Source organism: Podarcis raffonei, chromosome 15 (genome assembly GCF_027172205.1).
Source record: "Podarcis raffonei isolate rPodRaf1 chromosome 15, rPodRaf1.pri, whole genome shotgun sequence".
NCBI classification, from domain to species: Eukaryota; Metazoa; Chordata; class Lepidosauria; order Squamata; family Lacertidae; genus Podarcis; species Podarcis raffonei.
In genome coordinates, this window is record NC_070616.1 from 13,948,836 (window position 1) to 13,957,734 (window position 8,899).

An 8,899-nucleotide genomic window follows, 5' to 3' on the forward strand; every position below is an offset into this window, starting at 1 on the left:
CACCTTATTGAACTATAATCTTCACAACCATCCAGTGGGCTGAATCTGGTGTTACTGATACTCAGAGTAAGATCCGTGGAAATGAATGGACACGACAAACATAAACTGACTGATTTTTAAAATGGTTGTCTTCAGCTAAGTTCTGAGCAGAGTAAACCCTGTTGAAATTAATAGACTTGGCTTAATCATCTCCTTTAACTTCAATGGGTTTACTCTGAGTAAAACTGCAACCCATTAATTTACAATCTGCGGACACATGCCGGCTCCCTCGGCCTGTAAAGCCTGTAAACCTCAGAGTCGTCTGTGACTGGACTTAACTGTCAGGGGCCCTTTACCTTTACCTTTTTTTGCAGACTAACCAAGTTCTTTGCGTTTTCTCTGTTTGCTTGTTTTTCAGCCCCCACCCAATGGCAAGCAAGAATGAAAACACATTCCTGGATCTTTATCATATTTAAGTACAAAAATCTTGAGAGATTAAGACTGCTGCCGTAGGAGGCTATTTAAAGAATGAGGTGTGGCAGTAGACTAGCCAAGCAGTGAGTGACACACCGTCTGGACCCAGGTGAAGGGGGTGCATTCAGTCATTCCTAAACCTGTGGCATTACTCATTCCAGGCAAGGCACCTTAAAGCTTTTGCATGAGATGGAACACTCCTAAAGTGCCATTACACCCTCCACCACTATATTTTCAAATTCTGGATGCTTTAAAAATCCCATATTGTGGAATTCCTGCCTGAGAGAGGTCAGACTGGCTCCCTCTCTCTTTTCTTTCTGCCGGCAGGCTAAGATCTTCCTGTTCAGACAGGCCTTTGGAAACTAAGTGCAGGCGATGCTGGCCACAGGGCAAAATAGATTTTTAATTGCTGGTTCTAAACATTTTCTGGTGTATTTTAACTATTGTTTTTAACCACTTTTGTTTTTAATTACTTTGCATTTTCTAATGTTGTTTTTAAATTTTAGAAGCCACCTCAAATCCCAACTTGGGAGAAAGGTGGGACATACGTAAATCCATTCAATAAATCCTACGTACCTGGCACAAAAACAAAAGGCTTGTGGGGCTGTTGGCACCTACTGCCACCCTATGGTGCTTTTTCACCCACGTTAATGCTTCCTGCTGGCAGGTTTTGACAGAGATTAGGATCATCTTGGATCGTCCTTTGAACTTAGGCCCTAAACTCTGCCTCCTCTCCATTTTCACAGGGAGTTACATTGATCCCCTTCTCTTTGTAAACCCCTATTGGTTTTCTCCTGGATGCTGCTAGCCTTGTCACTACTCAGGGATGGAAAAACGTCACAGTCCTTACATTAAATACATGGTACCAAAGAATAAAAAAGCAGCGTCCAAAACTCACACATCCTCTTAAGGAACTTAGATGGACTTTGCCGCCACCTGGTGGACATTTATTATACACATAAATAAGCAACACTTGAGAGCCATTCTTCCTGTTGATTTATGGTATTTTTTGGAAATACTTGTAAAATCTTAATAATGCTGGACCTCTTGGACTCTCTCTCTGGGCCTGGGCTCTTCGTGTCTTTTTGGTTCTTGGGATTTATACTCTTCTACCTTTTTTGTTTTTTAACCTACCACCCATTCACTTGTTGTTTTTGATAAGGAAAAATTCTGGGGTCAGAGACTACTCAACAGCCCAGCTCATCGGGGTCCAAGTCCCCTGTGGGTCAATGCAGTCAGTAAAAGAAGGAAGTTCCAGCCAAGTAATTTGGAGCAAAACAGCAGTCAGTAGACTTAGATCTTTTATTTGTTGTGCAATAGGTAGTAAGAACAGCAATAAGAACCGCGAGCATGGGGCGACACTGACTTTTAAAACTTCCCACTGTTGCAGGAATTTATGTATAGGTTGCGGGAGGGTTGCCCCTCCAGCAGAAAATGAAATAAATAAATAATTGCTTCCCCATGGGGTCCTTGCCTCGTAAGGAGGACCGGGACCTCGGAAGGAGCGTGGTTGTAGAGGCTCTGTACAGATCGGGAAATGACAGAGACCACACCAGGATTGGCGAAAAGCAAAGTCTGATCTTTATTGAAAGAACAGGAAAAACAAAAACTGTTGCAACAGGGTCCTCCCTCACGTAACAAGAACGGAGTGAGAACAACCGAACCAAAGAGCTGGCTTGACTCTTATACCTTTTGACCGGAAGCTGTACGCTGGCTCCCTCGGCCAATAAAGCGAGATGGAGTCAGCCACGACTGGACCTAATGGTCAGGGGTCCCTTTACCTTTACCTTTAAGGAGGATGTTGTAAGATCTTGGGAGGTGTCAATTTTGCTGGAGGGCTGGAATAATATGTGTTGAGCTTCTTCTCATTTATCCTGGATCTGGTTAATGGCTTTTTTCCTTTATCTACAGGAAAAACCTCCATAGCTGCTGATAATCAGTATGCAGATCGTGAGGCTGGATGTTCAGGAAATGGCTTCAATGTAAATATGAGATCCTCTTCTGCATTACTATCAATTCGGGTGTGATAGTCTCATGTTTGCATACTTATTGGAAAATAAAACTACTTTGTTTTTGAGCTGGTATTTGTGTGTATTGTGTGTATTATTTGCAGACCCAGTAGATGGCAGTGTGGGGAGTGTTTTTAGCAGCTTTCGAATACATTTGAGTCAAATACAAGTGATTGTTACATTTAAGGAACATTCTTCAAAAATACATTTGGATACATTCAGAAAGTATAGCATAGTACAGCATATTGAGGAAAAATACATTTCAGTAAAGATACATTCATGGAAAATTACATTTCAGTAAGGATACATTCAGATACATTTTTTTAAAGTCAATGGAAAAGACACACATTCTTAAAGTGAATGAAAAAGACACAGCAAAATAAGTAAAATGATACATGAGACTGCAAAAATGATACATTCTCAAATGAAGCATTCTCCAAGGCACAGTTTATTTCTTGTAGGGTTTTTAAGGCAGAATTCTATACTTTTGATATTGGTAGGGTCATTTTCCTTTATTCCCTTCAATTCCCCTCTCTGACCCTGACCCTCTTACAACAATATCATGCACATGCACCCCAATACTGAAATCAGCACAATCACTTTTGTGATTTGTCCCCACAAAACACTTCATCACAGTTTCTTCCTATCTATTCAAAGGGCCTCTGCTGCACATTACCAAATGTAACAATTCACTGATAAATGTATCTATGTACTGGCTCACTGGGAAAACTTCAGAAATTCATATAGACATGTGAGCTCAGCTACTCAGCAGCCCCTCTGCCTAAGTGATAATCCCTGGCATCCTGATACCTGAGTGCCAGACAGGTAGCCATTCCAGAAATAACCCAGATGAAGACAAAAGGGTGTGATTAACCTGACTGGGAAACAGGGAAATGTAAATATCTCTTTTGTTTCACTTGATGGGTGTTTGGTGGAGGGCAAGGGGAGGCATGTGGCAGGGTCCAGGATGCTCAGATTACTGCCACCAGACCTCCCCTTTCATGATGTAACCATGATGTATTAGTGATGCAGTTTTTTGGGGGGGTGTAACATGGGGATTAGGCAATGGTAAAGGGATCCCGGACCATTAGGTCCATTCATGTCCGACTCTGGGGGTTGTGGCGCTCATCTCGCTTTATTGGCTGAGGGAGCCGGCATACAGCTTCTGGGTCATGTGGCCAGCATGATTAAGCATTGTTGTAAACAAAAATTGCCCTTTTCCCTTATAGGGTATCCAAGAGCCCATATAGAGTCCTTACATAGGTTCCCTATTGGTAGGAGAAGATAACAGAGGCCAACCAGAGAATATTGAGAAGCAAAGCAGCTAGTAAGCTTGATCTTTATTGAACTGTTGCAACAGGGTGCTCCCCTCACCCGCAGGAGAGGAGGAGGAACCAGGAAAAATGGCGCGCAAGGCCTTATAAAGACTTTTGAAATTGCCACACTGTAGATCAAGACCACCCCCAGAAACATACATACATCACAGAAGGGGTGTAACCCAGGACCACCCCTGAGTTACATCATACCTACATCACAAAAAAGGCGGTCTAAAACAGAACTTGGAATGTTGTTTTTCCTGTTTGCCATGTTATCTGATTGTCTTTCCTGATAGTCTGTCACCCATTATCTGCTTGCCTTTCCTGATAGTCTGTCACCCATTAAAATGCTGATTACTCAATTCCTGAGACAATGGGAAGGCTCCCTGACCCCCCCCCCACGCATTGCAGGGAAAATATTTGGTCAGTTTAGGAATCAAAATGGTTCCAGTTTGGTCTTCCTGTGCTGATCTATGTATGTGCTTGGTTGGTAACTTATGAACATTACCATATATAAATTTTTTTTCCTTCCAGTAGCACCTTAAAGACTAACTACGGTAAGTTAGTTCTTGGTATGAGCTTTCGTGTGCATGCACACTGAAGAAGTGTGCATGCACACGAAAGCTCATACCAAGAACTAACTTAGTTGGTCTTTAAGGTGCTACTGGAAGGAAAAAAATTTTTTGTTTTGACTATGGCAGACCAACACGGCTACCTTTCTGTAACATTACCATATATCTAAGACCTCAAAATTCCTATCACAGTGGTACATATGGAAGGGATTGAGCTGAACCCAAAGCTGTGACTTGGAGCATCCCTGGAACCCTATTGGGGAAACAAGATCTGTTAATGCCTTGAGCCCCTCCAGCCTATCCTCAGGCTGTACATATGTGGAAATAAAACCGCATACCCTAAAGGCACCACAGTCTCCGTTGACCTTCATTACAAGGAAACCAAACCCTGGGAAAGTGCAGCCCCATCTCCCCAGAGTGTGTGTATCCTCTCCTTCATGTATCTCCCCTAGTGGTTCATGTTTCTCTCTGAGTTTTTACTATAAACAAAAAGCTTTAGAGAAAAAAGAGAAAAAGGAAGGAGAGCTCTTCCCAACAGGATTTTGTGATGGACAAGCCCTGGGCCTGCCTCCTGGTGACCTGACAGCCAGTGAGAGTTGCTTGGGCTATCAGCCAATCTGGGGAGAGAGAGAGGGCAGTTTAAATTTGAAACTGGCAGTTTAACTGCCAGATCAGGAGTTGACTCTCAGGGGACAGGGATTAACTGCCAGTGTGGGCAGTTGGGGCTTGGACTATCTGACAGGGCAACTCAGTTTTGATTCCCTGAGGTAGAAGTAAAATTCTAGAAGGGACTGAGTGGAAGTTCCTGTTTAGGAACACTGATGGCTGTTCTGGGTGGGGGAAATCTACCTGAGCAGAGCTTTGGAATATAGTGCTGTTTAAAATCCTCTGTAAAGAGTGTGTGTCTGGAAACCAGGTCTTCTGCCTCACGTTTTACTCTAGTGGTTCCCAAACTTTTCCGTGCCACTGCCCCTTTGATCCCATAAACTCATCTCCAGTGCCTACTACCCTACAAAAAGCATTTTTCAGAATAGAGGTTTCCACAACCCACTAAGGAAGATTATGACACAATAAAATTTAAAACAGGGGCAGACAAAATTATTAGAATACACAGAATTAGCAAGGATGACAGGAAGAATGAGAGATAATACAGATCAATCGTTCACTAGAGTGGGATATTTACAGAAAATATCTTAAAGAGCCTTGTAAAAATATGAATTCTCTGGCTGGCCTAGAATGACTCCCATATAGGGATTGTGGGAAAAGACCTGCCAAAGAAATATTTTTATGTGAGCAACAACGGCAGCAAGAGTCTTAATAGCACAAGGATGGAAGAATGAGGAAATCCCAACGAAAGAACTGTGGCAAGAAAAACTGATGGACTATGCGGAATTGGCAAAACTAACACACAAACTACATGACAAGGATAACTGTGATTTTAAAGATGAATGGGAACCTTTTACAAAATTATTAAAGAAGCAACAAAATGAATTGGACTCTTTGGCAGGTTTTGAATAAACATTCACAAACTCTTTATTGATAAACATTGATAGATAATTTGAGGATCTTTACAATTTTACAATATGCAGACAGGAAGATGTGTTGAGAAACTAGAGAAAGGAGCTGAGGGAAGTCCGGGGGGCGGGGGGGGGGCAGGTTTGGCTTTTCTGTTTAGGGGGGAGGGGGAAAATGGAGGTGGGGAAACAATGTGCATGATGTATGAATGAATGAATGAACTTTATTACGGTCACAGACCAGGATAAAAAACAAAACAAAAAAACAAAACAAAACATATAAATAAAATAGCAGGATTTTTTTTAACTGATAAATGTTGGAGCAGCATAGGATAAAACATCTGATTAAAATACAAGATTAAGCACAGATAATGGATGGATAAAAACTGATAATGTAATGGATGATGTATTTTTGTTAAAATTATTGTGTTGAAATATCTAATAAAAAATTAAAAAATAGAATGACTCCCATAGAAAACCTTATTAAAACAAAAATGTGGGAGAAGATTGGAGTGAGAATGAAAAGTGCTACTCAAAAGAAACCTCGAACTCTTGATGGGGTGACTGGAAGCCATAATAGAAGTTGTATTGTAAGAAGTTAATTTAATTTTTTGTAATTTGTATCATCCTTTGATTTTTTCCTTTGTTGACTGCTTTTTTCTTTTTTTATATTCAATAAAGCAATTTTCAAAAATTCAAAACAGGAACAATTAATGAGACATTTATTTAAAATCCAGTTAAAACTATGTAGCTTAATTCGACAACATGGATGAACTTGATTCAGTGATGCCAACTTTTAAAAGTCTCATAGCCATTCACACCTCCAGCACCCTCCTGCCAACACCTTGGCTCTTAGATGGGGAATCCCACTGCCTCCCAGGGGGCAGTACCACCCAATTTGGGAACCACGGCTTTAAATCCCCCAAAAGTGTAGTTAAACATTTAGTTTTGTTCCAGAAGTGTCTCCTCAGACTTCGAACCTCTGGATGTGGAATGAGTAGTCACTGGGCAGCCTTCACGGAAACTTGATACCTTGCTGCAGATTAAACATAAGCACTTCCACAAAGCATTTTCCAGGCCTCTCCTGGGTTAGTAATGGAGAATTTAATCTATTAGTGGGTAGCATCTGTCTATTTTGGGAGACGAAGGAGAAGTGCATCTTTGGAGGTGAAGTCAAACTGTTGGAAGGTTACAGCGCCTGCTGTGGCTATAGAGACACAATTTGTCTATTATCTATTAACACACCTATAAAATCAGTCACGTTACTCAACATCGGCCTTCAGTGAGGGTGTCTGTTGCACCCCTTTACTACCTTTTTCTTGATCATCCTGCTTCCAGGATTGGAGATAAATATGCAACAATACCAGAGGTGAAGGGAAAATGGCTTATGTAAAATTAGAGACTTGATGGATGGAGCGGGGCCTGTATAAGCCAAGACTTTAGATGACAAGCACTGAATGTCATAATAAATAACAAGATGGAATATTTTTTTAAAAAATTATTATTTAAAGATGATCCAAACAAGAACTCCCTTAAGAGAATCAAGTCTTTTCGTCTTAAGACAGTCTTTAAAAAAAAACTTTCAAAACATTTTTTGTTTAAATAATTCCAGTAGCACCTTAAGGACCAACTAAGTATAAGCTTTCTAGGTATGAACTTTCGTGTGTATACACACTTCTTCAGATACTCTGAAGCAGAGGTTGCTACAACCTTACAACTGTTGATGACTATTAATGATGGCAGCTGGTTCCACAGCACTGAATGTGTAGGCTTATATCTAAAGACAATGGACAGAGCACCATCATTGTACTGCTGGATAAATGTCTAATGGTTCTTGTTTTTCTATTTGTTTCAAAACCAATTAAAATCATTTAAAATAATAATATATAAAACAGTTTAAAAAACAACAGTTACAAAACCAGTTAATAAAAACATCACATCACAATCAACAACCAAACAAATATAGTCCCTCCACCATAACGGCTGCATAACATTTTTATCCAGTCTGGGGAGTTTGTATCTCATCCTCCTTTGTAACCACGTTTTTGCACCATTGCGGCCCCAGGCAACAGTGGGGGCGTGGTTTTTTTGGTGCAAGCTGTAGCCATGGACATGCTATGAGATTTGATGGTTAATTTGGGGTGATGTTGCCCAGGATTAGTTGTTGTTGTTATTATTATTTATAATCTGCATGCAAAGCAGATTGTCTAATCTCTGGCAGAGGAAGGGGGTGCAGGGGTGCGAGGAGGGAAAAGAGAAGAGATTTTGAGTCATGGGTCTTGAAGTGTGTGAAGAAGAAAGAGCCTTGTAAAGAGAAGTCAAGACTAATGACATACCTCCTTGTCTTCCTTGCTCTCTTCTTCCGTGATTGCCTGAAAAGTTAATGGATGATGGTGCGAATGTCCTGAAAGCGAGCAAGGGAGAAAACTCAGGTCCCTCTGTGGGCATCTGGAGGATGGCTCCAACCCAAAACTCCATGCTTTGCTTTCTGCAGGAAAGGAAAACTCCATGCTCTATGCCTGCACGGTCCTCCTCTCAGGCAGATCCACAACACGTCCCCCAAATCCCATCCCAGGCCCTCCCACTGTAAGGGTAATGTTATGTATTGGGTTTAACACATTTTATGTTACAAGGCACGTTCTTAGTTGGCTGAGGCGTGAGGTGTCTTGTCATAGAATGTGTCAGCTTATCGAAAGTGCATGCCTCTATGTCCCTGGGTGCCATCAGACCTTCCAGTAAAATGATGGCGGAGCTTCCCGGCACCAACAGTAGCACATCCACCTTGTCTGCCTCCCTAGTGAAGCCTTGTAGTTGGACATAGCTCCTTATTTGGCGGAGCCACTGCGGCCATTCTGCAGGATGGCTCATATCGATGTCCAGTGGTGGTCGACTATGACTGGTAGCCATCCTTGGACCTGGAGCAGTTGCTTGTGCAATTGTGGGTGGTTGTGAAGACGCAGCAGGCACGGTCTCATTTCCAGGACTATTTGCTGTCCAATGTGGCGCTGAGGTTGCGCTTACTGCAAGGCGGCAGG